This window comes from Strongylocentrotus purpuratus, unplaced genomic scaffold (genome assembly GCF_000002235.5).
Source record: "Strongylocentrotus purpuratus isolate Spur 01 unplaced genomic scaffold, Spur_5.0 spur5_scaffold_11, whole genome shotgun sequence".
NCBI lineage: Eukaryota > Metazoa > Echinodermata > Echinoidea > Camarodonta > Strongylocentrotidae > Strongylocentrotus > Strongylocentrotus purpuratus.
In genome coordinates this window covers 30,626,459-30,639,054 of record NW_022145596.1, presented here as the reverse complement: position 1 = coordinate 30,639,054, position 12,596 = coordinate 30,626,459, and positions in this window count along the sequence as shown.

Below are 12,596 nucleotides of genomic sequence, written 5' to 3'. Positions count from 1 at the left end.
TTTTAATCACAGATAACCAGCTGCATTTATTTAACGAAATGGTCCTCCTCCTTGGCTTACTATGTCGGTCTCTTCACCAGTGAAATTGAATTTTTTTCAGGTAATATACTCAATAAGCTGTCTCACTCTTATTAATACGAACGGGAACGGGGCACTTATAAGAAGTGAAAAGGGGCACTTATGAGGATCGAAGTAAAATGTGCACTTTTAGGGTACTTGAAACAGTGGGTTAGACAATGTGCGATAGAGAGGGGGAGAGAAAGTGAAAAGAAACTAATATATCCCACCGAGTTCGATTACATATGAGATCTGTCTTGATTGGGCATATCACCCAGTAAAATGATAACATACGGTGTAGTTTTCAGTCGAATTTAGTAATTTAGTTGGTTTAAATTGTTCAAACGGCAGAGGGTAGATTAACCATCATGGAAGTCTTTATACAAAAGTGGTCATGGAACCGATAGCCTACGATATTGATATTTGGGTCTCGCGGACCCTTTGATAACTCTTCTAAGGGTGTACTAGAGTAACTAGATATCGGTCTCGTGAGCTGTCAGTCTCCAGGGATGTCGGTCTACAGGGATGTCTCCTGTTATAAATACTGAATACAATAGATACATAATATACTTTTCTTCAAATTAACCCTTTCGAGACAAGCATTCCATTTTCAAGGTTTCATAGTATGTTTTGTTTAATAGCTATATCAAATACACAAGGTGCATGGACAGAAATAAAATGTCTGCACACATCACGGTGCCCCTTTTTGTTGTAAAGGAAGGAAAATAAGCTTTGAAAATCCTCAAATTGGCATACACCTTGAAAGGTTCAAGATCGCTGTAAACAAATTGACATAGCTGATATACACACATATTGTTTTCGTGATAATAATGATATTTACTACAACAGTGTAACAATATCAGACAAATATATTTCTGGCCAAATAGAAGAGGACAAAATGATCAATATAGCCCTTACATTATTGCTCTCTCGAAAGGGTTAAATATGAAACCCTCTCTTGCTATTGATTATTGTATTTTTTCAGAGTTATTTTATTTTGTGATAATTCTTTAAAGATTCGCCAAATGATGAGATCTACGTGTATGCAGCATGCAGTATTGATATTATCGTCGCTGCTTTACTTCTCATCGCTTCCATTGTTCTCTTAGTGGGCGTGGCCAAGGTAGGTCCGAGAGACGAGTTACAGGGAAAATGAGAAAGCTAGAGAGAGAGGGGAAGAAAGAAAGAGAGAGGGGAGAGAGAGAAAGGGAGAGGGGGAGAGAGAGAAAAAAAAGAGAAAGAGAAAGAAAGAAGAGATACAAAATAAGAGAGAAGAAAGAAAGAGAAAGAGATATAGAGAGAAAAGGAGGACGGAGAGGAGGGAGAGTGTTAGAGCATGGACCTAACATCTATGGTCAGAGTGACTGACATTGGGGAGGAGACACAGAGAGAGAGAGAGAGACAGAGATATATAAATGGTGAATAATTAAAAAGGAACTTTCGTGACACTAGTGTCCTTTGGCAAGCACCAATCTACATTTGGCACTCTCCACCCAGGTGAAGCTAATCGGCTAAAACGGGGTTTGCATGCACAGGGCCCTCGGGTATAACAGTACTAATACTGGATAAATACGACCATAAATTATACTGCGGCCATAAAAATAAAGATTATCAATAATGTGATAATAGATACATAAGAATAACACCAATCAAATGTGTATGTTTTTTGGGAAAAACATTATTATGATTATTTTGTTAATTATGTGAAGAGAGTGTTTGTCCTTCGATATTCAGTTTTTAATTCATTGTGCCATCCGGGAACTAAAGTCAAATATGGGATCGAAATGACAATGCGTATTGCGTCAAAATTTATAGCATTATACAAGATTTTTCAAACTGGTTACCGCTGCACCCTGGGGTGCCCAAAGACATCGTTAGGGATGCCGCGAGATAAATTTAGTTAAATCAAATAATTACTTTGCATCAACGTTGATTTGTAGAAAAACAAATTTCAGAACTGCTAGAGTATCTAATTTTATAAACAAATGGCAACATTTTGACAGCGAGGTGCCCGAATATATATCATAATTTCTATTTCGAAAAAAAAACTGATGCCCGAATATTTTCATATTCACGTTTCGAAGTCATAATCTAATATGTCACTTTTTTTTATAAATCGTATGTACACGGCAGCGAGGTATTCGCATACAGTACCTTATATCTTATTTATTGTGTTGGTTACAAAATATCTATTTCTTATCATTTTAAAAATGTCTACTCCTTTATCTCGCTCGCTACGCTCGCTCACGTGTTCATGAAACTTGACGTGCGCCAGAATGATGCAAACAGAATATTCTGTTATGAATTTGGGAATAGGGTGACGCGAAACTCTTTATTTCTTAAAAGTGTGGTTGATGGATGTCTGTTTCTATCTAATCGATTTGCAGGACAACATGACGATGTTGATTCCTTACATGGTGGCGATCATGGCTCTTATGATTTTACAAGCCATTGCATGGATCCTCCTCTTCGCCCTCCCCGTAAGTAATCTTATCCGATGGCGTATCCAATGGGAGGGGGCGTACCCAAAATCGGTAACAGGTTGGGGTTAGAGGGGACACTCCAACTGTTTTGGGATCTGATTCTTTGCTAAAAAGCACTGATTACTGTTTCAGTGTATTTGTAGTTTATTGAATGCTCACAGACACATCTCTATTTTCGATTAATTTACCCCCCCCCCCCCGATAATTGTTTTTGTCCGATTTGTTTTCAATGAATCATACAGCATTCTGATTTTGCTTGAGTTCTACTCTGCAATGTTTTAACATGCTTTCCTTTAATACACACCTATGTAGAGCCCGTACCTTAAAATAGGTGGGGGAGGGGGGGGGGGGGGGGGCTGCCCCTATGCCACACCCACCTTCACAAAGTGTTCCCCACTTTTAAGAATCTGATGACTCCATTGGTTGCAGCCCGGTCAAGGATTTTTAAGCTCCAGAAATTCGGGCTGGGGGCTAGTTTGTTTGAACTTCTATTGGCCAATGTAAATGCTTCTCATATGACAACAAAATAGTTGATCCCTAAATATTGATACTTTTGAGGATACAGGGGCTAACATAAAATCTTAGAAGCGGATTCAGTTTATTATCATGTTTATGAACTCGTTCCTTGTTTTCTTCTTTAAAAAAGCATATAATTAGGAGAATAGTAGAAATGAAAACAAATTTGTAGTCCATTAAAAAAATACTACAAAATCAAATCAAAATAGCGTTGAGACATTTCTCCCGTAAATTGTGGTCAATTAATGATTTCATTTCGTTCAAAGTAAGGGGGTAGCTTCTTTTATCTCCTATCTCAAAGTGACCTAAATTGCGACTCCTGAATTTTGTTGCGAAGACTTCAAATATGAAAAGTATAACTTAAAAGTTCAACTACAAAGCAGGTTACTTTAAATATTTAACACATAATATAGAATATAGTCGTTTACAAGTTAATCCCTTAATAGAAAGTTTCCGTTAAAAATGATAATTTCTTTATTAATTATGTAGGGCTATATCAAAGAGATCAAAATATGTTAGAACTTTATTGGGATTCTTTCTCTAGGACATTAAAAGACACAACAAATGAATGGTCTCCTTTTACTAAAATCGTCTACCTATTTTATTTTCTAAAAGATGTCGCTGAAAATTAAATTCATAAACTTTGGGTCACGAAAATGATATGAATTTATTTTGTATATGCTTTTATTTTTTAGAAGAGACTCAAATTTTCTGTTCAATCGATGATCGTGTACCTTGTCGTCTGGCACCTATTTACTGCCCTCAACGTAAGTATTTTAACAGATCGTTTGCTTTCTTTGCCATTCTGCACGGTTGCTTCTTTGTCACACGTGCAATTATGAAGAAAACAATGGGTTTGCAAAGTTACCAACTTCCAGTCTTGATTAACTCCAAGGCAAACCTCATATAGATTAACCGGTATGAATTAATCTTGCCCTGGAAACAATCAATCTTTCATTCTTTGGTATATCTACCCCATGATAATTACTATGTGGAACAGGTAGATAATGTGTGTGGTACATTATGGGTTTATGTTGAAGATAATGCTGTAGTAGCTGCTGGTTATGTCAATTATCCGTTAAAGAAACTATCGATCGGTTATAATAGAATATTGATTACAATAAATAGGGACAATATTATGAGGTTCTTGAATCAAAAGGAATACACATTAGTGTACAACCAGCGCAGAGGAAGTTAAAACAGTATAACTCAATATGGCTTCTAGACGAATTTTTATGATGAAACGAGCAATATTTCTCATTTTATACACTATCCATAAATCGTTTAGCTGAAAACCTCCTATAGCATTATCCGACATTTGAACAGAACATCGCCATCAAACATCAGAAACGACAGTTAATACTTTTAGAAGTGATATCACATATCTGAGTACTAAAGATATGAATTTTCATATTAAGCAAAGAGCACGATTTGATCAATACGGGCTCCAAAGTACTATATTAATACTTCTACAAAAAACATTAAATAAAAAATAAAAAAACATTGAGAGTATATTTTAAAAAAATAAACAAAATAGAGGGACATCTGTGTCCACTAAACAGTACTGAAGTAAACTAAATGTATTAAAGATTTATATAATGTATCGGCGTGTATAAGGTTTCAAACCAAGTTTTATTAATTTGGTAATTTTTTTTAAAGACAATTATCATGTTGCTTTAAAAAAAAAACGATTCTGACATTTTATCTCTCCTTTTCAGATCATGTGTTTAATCTGCGTCATCTCGCAATACCAAGAGCTCCGTGACGGTCGAGGAAAGGCCAGTGATGACCTCAAATTGTTGCATAGTTGAATATGTTTTTATTGTGAATAAAGAATTTGAATAATTAAAAGTAAATATCAGCAAAGGCTACTTCACAGAATTAGAAAGTTGACAAAGACAAAGTACTAAACGGATCATGCACTCCAGACAGGCGCGCCGGAAGCAGTTTGGGATTGGGGGGAGGGCAAACATTCCAGGGGGCTCACCTTCCAGGGGCAGTGGCGTATTAAATGAGAATTTTTTTTATTATTTTTTTTTTGGGGGGGGGGTAGAAGAAAAATCTGCATCACCGAAACTCTTACATGTTAAATGCAGGCCCCGCGGAACGTTTTTCAAAGTGGAGTATAATGATCAGGTAGAGTGTAGAAAGCATAAATTGGTATAGGGTCCAGGGGCTTTCCCCCCGGAAGCTCAGGGCTTTAGGCATTAAATTACGGTCAGATAAGCATATTAAGATACCTTATTTGTGACACTTGCAGGTCACTAATTGGTGGGGGGGGGGGGGGGGGGGGGGTCCAGAGGGCAGAGCCCCGAAAAGCTCAGGGGTTTAAGGTATTTAATTACGGTCAGATAAGCATCCAGGGGCCTTCTTTAAGGCCCTTGTTGGGGCCAGGGGGCTCTCCGGAAACTCAGAGGTTCTAGGTATTTAAAAAAAGATCAGATGAGCATCCACGGGCCCGCTTTGGGGCCTTAGGTGGGGTTCATGGGGCAGAGCCCCCGGAAGCTCAGGGGTTTTAGGTATTTTATTACGGTCAAATAGGCATCCAGAGGCCCTCTTTAGGGCCCTTGGAGGGGTCCAGGGGGCGGAAACTCATAGGTTTTAGGCTTTTAATTACGGCCAGATTAGCATATTTTTAAACCTTCTTTGTGACATTGGCAGGTCACTCATTTTTTTCTCTCTCTTTCTTTTTTTCTCTTTAACATACATTTTCAAAATCGTGAGAGGGGGGGGGGGGGGGGGGGCTCGAGCCCACGAGCCCCGACGTTCTGCAGGCCCTAACATGAGGGCTTCTAAATAAGCATATTTTTTCGCCCGACTGTCAATTTGGAAATTTGTAATTTTCCAACAAACGCATAGTACGATTTACAAAAAAATACCGGAAATTCATGTCATTTCAGCAACATTTGTAAATCACTGGTATCAAATAAGAAACACCCCCCCCCCCATCGCTAGTACGCTAGTGTTCAGAGGCTCATGTCTTCTCACCTATATTATAAAAAAATACACACGCTTTCCCATGCTCTTACGATATCTCTACGATATGCGCGTATCGCTATTAATAAAACCTCCATTGATCAATATAGGGCACCCGCACTTTTTTGGTTAGGGGGGGGGGGGGGGGGGCGAGCACACCCTCCCACCCCCACCCCCTCCCCCCCACCTCCGGCGCATATGACTCCACAAAGATTGACTTATTTGGTAGATCAACTTTTTTTCAGAGTAGACATGTACATTTTGCGACTGGCTTTTGACACAATTGTGTCAATATGAATGTTCCATTTAAGGTCACTTTGAATTGTTCCTCCTAATAATACATACATGTATATGAATGTATAGTTTTGTTTCTAATACATCATAATCTTTCACAATTATATCCCCATCGGCTTATTTACGTCTAGAAGACTTCATGAATTTAGTGTTCATTCAATAGGTTCTCCTCTTATATGAATTTAAAGGCAGTGTATTTAACTGTTTAATCGCGCCATCTTTCGGTGAAGGCGTACAGAGAGGGATTTTCTCGTTTCTGTAGCCAAGGATAATCACGCGCCCGTCATGTAATATGCTATTTCGTAATCTAAACAAATTTGATGCAGAAATCTTAAGTGCATCGGTACAAAATATTTCATTCACATGTTACAAATATATTTTTATATCAATAGAATACGAATTACATGCATTCCGTATTGTTAGGTAGGACAATGCAAAATGTTTGTCTGACCTAGCAACAACTACTGTACGCAATTTGCATTCTGACAATTGAAATACAATGATGTATGTTATGTTTTGACCCAGTGAAACCAAGTTGGCCAAACTCTGTGTATTGATGGCTCTGATCTGAAGTAGTGTCAGTAGAATACATTTTCTTTAGACTGTACTTCCTCTTTGAATGAAACTGCCCTTCTGTTTTGGCTCACTTTTAGGAAAAGTATAATTTGTGTAATTGAAACAATTGCTTTAAACAAAATAGATATTGGTTTTCAAATCATTTATTCATTTGTACTGTCGATCTGATCTATGTATATCTGTTCTGTGTGGACTTTTAAACCGGGCATGGTGACTCAGTGGTTAGAGTGCCCGCCTCATGAACGGGAGGTCGTGGGTTCGAACCCCGGCCGAGTCATACCAAAGACTTATAAGAATGGGACCTTCTGGCCTTCTAGCTAGGCGCTCAGCATATTAATTTCTCAATTTAATTACACTTTTCTAGATATGTTGATGCACTACGTAATTTTTTGTGGTTTTTTGTTGTTGAAATAAATCTTTATTCAGATAAAATCATGGATAACATCATAGTACATAAATATTCATAACAAAGCACTTAATCACATGTCTAAATGAGGTCAAATCAAATTATATCTCTATTTACTTGATAGCAGATTTTAAATTAGTAATTGTCTTCTTCCACTTAATAATATTCAAATTCGTTGTCTTAGTTTTGGTTTCCTCTACTTCTATTTTGTATTTCAACATAAACAAAAAATATTTGCTTATTATTCTCGTCACTACATTTTTATTTAATTGATTTCCAACACTCGCTTTATAGATTGCAAATAAAGCATAAGGAAGTATTAAATCAATATCTGTAACATTTTCTTTTGCGTCATGAAAACCATATACAACACAAATGGGTGAGAATTTAAAATCTTTACAGAAGGAGTTACATAATAATATTTCAATAACGTTCCAAAATGCACTACGTAATTAGTTGATAGTTGTCATAGTAGTTCTATACGATTTTTTGTTGTTGCAAATATGTGTTTACAAAATTTCCTATGTAATTTATCCATAATATATTAGAAGCTTATTGTGCATGTTGATATTGTTGACGTTTATTCAGCACAAACACCCTCATCCACCAACTGTCTATTTAAACAAAGGAGTCCTGCCAATGCCGTGTTATGATACCATGACGTTTAATGCGCAAAGCGCAAAGCAATGCACAATGAGTGAACTTCTGAAGCGAAGTGACGTGTAGTAACCTGAAGTGTGGTTCAATCTGTATACAAACAAACAAAACATAAACAATAATAAATACCTTGCTTATAAATCAACAATCACAAGCATTATCTAATACTGCTCTATTGTAAGCCAAAAAGCTGAATCTTATTACCACTTGACTGCTTTAATTAGCTTGACTTCATCAATATTCATGAACATATCATACAAAACGTCCATTTACACCCACTGTCACTGACTGTCAATGCCAGGAGTCAAATTCTACAATGCCAGTTTTGTGGCTAAATCATGCCAGTTTTGTGTCTAAATCACCTTTCACATAACTGAGTAATTTATCTACGGTTATCTTGCCTGTTAACCTCAAAACATTTATATCCCTATACCATTTAGTGCTCTGTAGATTGGTATAACGCTTATACCATTTAGTGCCCTGTAGGTTGGTATAACGCTTATACCATTAGTGCTCTGTAGATTGGTATAACGCTTATACTTTTTAGTGCTCTGTAGATTGGTATAACGCTTATACATTTAGTGCACTGTAGGTTGGTATAACGCTTATACCATTTAGTTCTCTGTTGTTTGGTATAACGTTTATAACATTTAGTGCTCAGTTAATAGATATAAAAAAAATTAATTAAATAATATTATTTTATTATTATGTAGCATTTATCATATCCCATCAATGTTATTATATTAATAAGAGTCATATGTCTTGTAATTTTCTTTTTGTGTTTGTATTTCTGAAATTATCATGTTATTTGTACTAAGCATTTTTTTAAATACTGAATGTCTTGCCTTACAAATAAAAATAAAATTACCAAAACAAATGATTGAATGCCTGTTTTATTATTTGTGGCTTCTGTAATGCATTAAGAATTTAAGTGTAATTTATTAATTGATGATTTTACAATTCATTAACTTATTTAAGATTAAGCAGAACCATCACTAAAAGGGTAACAATAAATTGATTCTGGCTACTGGTATCTTTCACATGGCCTTGAAGAAAAGTAAAAGAGAAACCCAGAACCTGAAAATTAAACAATTTTGGTGTAAATCTGGATTTCTGCTGTCCAGATTGAAATAATTTGTTGTTCTAACCTTACATGTCATTATTTATGTTTCATACTTGCCTTTATCAACTCAAATACATGTACAATCCTATGCACTTGTTTATACATGCTCATGCGATCAGCCATTTTGAAATGCCCAACCATGTAGCTAATTCATAACCCTTTTCATCAAATACAGTTACTAATACACCTTAAATTATCACAAATTAATAATCATACTACTCTTTAACATCTTAACTACATGATTTGACATAAATTAACACTTACAACATTGGGTCTCGACAGGATTGACTTGATTAATAGTCGGCGGAATCATTGGTATATCTTCCCACTCACAGAAGAATTTGCTGTCCGTAGTGGTAAACGCCCCCAAAAATAACAAATTTGCATGCAGTGGTTATCTCTTTACAAATCCTTTACAAACATAAATTTATCAAATAACAGATATTTCTCTTAAATTCAGAAATACCAAATTTGTGCTTGATGTGATAACAGCTAAGCGTTCTTCCAGTTCAGTTAGAGTTCTATGTTGCCGATTATATCAAGCACAGTTTATGAATCGGTCTCACTAGATTGTTTGATTTTGTTTTCACCTTTGCAGTCCTAACCAAATTGTCTCTGCCAGCACATGTCTCAACAATCCTTCCCATCAACCACTGATTTCTAGGCAAGTCATCCTTAATCAACACAACATCACCCTCAGTTAGATTTCTCGTTGGTACTAACCACTTCTGTCGTTGTTAGAGGGCAGGTAGATACTCACGAGTCCACCTGCGCCAAAAGACGTCTGCGAGAAATTTGATTTGACGCCATCTCCGTCGACTGTACATGTCACTCTTACCAAACACATCAGAAGGGAATACATTACTCTGACGTAGAAGGAGGAGATGGTTTGGCGTCAAAGGTTCTGGGTCCCTGACATCGTCAGAAACCACGGTGAGCGGGCGACCGTTGATAACAGCTTCCACCAGACACACCAGGGTTGATAAGCCCTCATCAGAGAGAGCCTGTTGCTTCAGTAGCGCACTTAGGATCTTTCTGATAGTCCGGATCTGTCTCTCCCAGGAGCCCCCCCCCCCCCCATATGAGAGGCACTTGGAGGGTTGAAATTCAAATCGATTCCTTTCTGCAACAAGTGATTCTGGATTTTCTGCTGGTTCCAGTTCTGGATTCCTTCCTTCAGTTTGCGATTACCTCCAACAAAGCTGGTGCCATTGTCACTCCTAATTACTTCTGGCTGAGCTCTACGTGCCATGAACCTCTGCAAAGCGTTCAGAAATGAATCTGTATCTAACGAGTGTAATATTTAAATATGAACTGCACGTACCACCAAACAAGTAAAGATGCATCCGTATCTCTTCACGTGAGAGCGTCCTTGTTTTACCATAAAGGGACCGAAACAGTCTACACCAACATAGGAGAATGGTGGCTTCTCTGAGTGCACGATCTTCTGGAAGGTCAGCCATTTTCTGCGAGCTTGGAGCTGCTGACCGCTTTCTGCAAACCACACAGTCCTTCAGCACCTGTCGCACTGCCACTCTACCTCGTATCACCCAGTACTGCAACCTGAGTGATGACAGGACATATTCTAGTCCAGAATGCTCTGACGCTTCATGGAGATGCCGCACAGTCAGCTTCACAATATGATGCATCTTTGGTAGAATGATGGGATGCTTCGTCTGCTCTTCAACTGATGCATGCTGAAGACGTCCCCTTACATGAACTAGACCATCATTCAACATCCTTGGGTCTAGTCTTAAGAGAGGACTATATTTCTTTATTCTGCATTTCTGTCCTTTGCTTTCCTTAGCATTTTCTTGAAGGATTTTTAACTCTTCAGGAAAGCATTGTTGCTGAACATGTTTCAATATGGCTCGTTCAGCTTTTCTCAAGTCTTCTGCGTCAAGTGTCCTCTTTACATCAAATGACGTTTTATGAACCTTGCTTCTCATATAGTCCTTTACACGTAACATGATGAGTAATAACATGATGAGTAATAACTGATGTACTCATCTATTACATCCTTTCCTTCATGATCAGATCCATCTTTACCAGACTGACTTGCCATATGAGAAGATAGTTTAGGCTGTTTGATTTCCACATTTTTTTCATCTATAGACTCCATCACTGTTGGGTCTCGTCTCGTGGCCAGTTGTCTTATGATTGCTTGATGAAGCTTGGTTGTTCAGTCCACCTTGTATTCTGACTCAACTCCATTGCTGATTGTCCTCTGGACAGTACATCTGCCGGATTGCTGTTTGAGTCTACATGACTCCATTGATCTAAATTTGACCCCTCATGGATAGCAGCAACTCTATTGGAAACAAACATCTTGTATCGTTTCTCCTAATTCCTCACGTAGTTGAGTACTATCGTACTATCTGTCCAAAAATGAGATTCACTAATGGACAAGTCCAACTGTCTGCGAATCAGATCTAGTCTTGGCACAGTGATCTTCTTCAAGGGCGTCACATGTGATTTAGCTATCACAATACTGCTTTACACCTTCCCATCAGTGTTTGTCAGTCTCATGTAGGACACTGCACCATAGCCTTTCTCAGAAGCATCTGAGAAATGATGTAGCTGACGATCAGATACCTCACCGAAGTCATGTGGCTTTAGACATCTATTCACAGTAAATTATTCCATGTATTTCATGTCATCCAGGCAGTATTGCCACTTCTGACACAAATGAGTAGGTAATGGATCATCCCACTCGAGCTTCATTGCTGTCATCTCTTGTAACAACATCTTGGTTTTTCATCACATAGGGAGCAGCATATCCGTGTGGATCATACATTGTTGCAATGGTACTCAAAACTTCCCGTCTCATCATGGGCTTGTCCTTAGGTATGACGTTATACATGAAACAGTCTTGTTCCACATCCCAGCAAATACCCAAGGCTCTCTCGATTGGTAGTGCATCCATAGATAGATCCAAACCAGCAATCTTCTTGGCTCTATCTTTGAGTGGGATAGTCTCCATCACCTTTGGGCTATTGCTAACCCACTTGCTTAGTCTAAATCCTCCTTTAGCTAGAAGAGACCTAAGTTCATCAGCAAGCTTGACTGCTTCACATTCTATAGCAACAGATACCAGACAGTCATCTACGTAGAAGTTCTCTTTCACAGTCTTCACAGTCTCTGTCGAGTATTCATCTTGGTTGTCTTCAGCAGTCCTCTTCAGGATATAGCTACAACAGCTAGGACTCCAAGTCCCACCAGATAAGTGAGCACACATTCGATAGGACCGTATGCATAAAAAGTAGCAATTGCTTGCAAGCAATTGCTTCAAGCACAAGCAATTGCTTGTCAAGCAAAAGATCAAGCTCAAACAATTGCTTAAATCCGTATGCATAACATTTTGCTTGTGCTCAAACCTTTTGCTTGCCTCCAGCAAGCAATTGCTTACGATCTCAACAATAGCGACGTCACGCCGGTGCAAACATCATTCATGGGAGAACAAAGGCGGGTTTCGCATACTAGTAGTGTATTCAAATGTTGTTTGGTA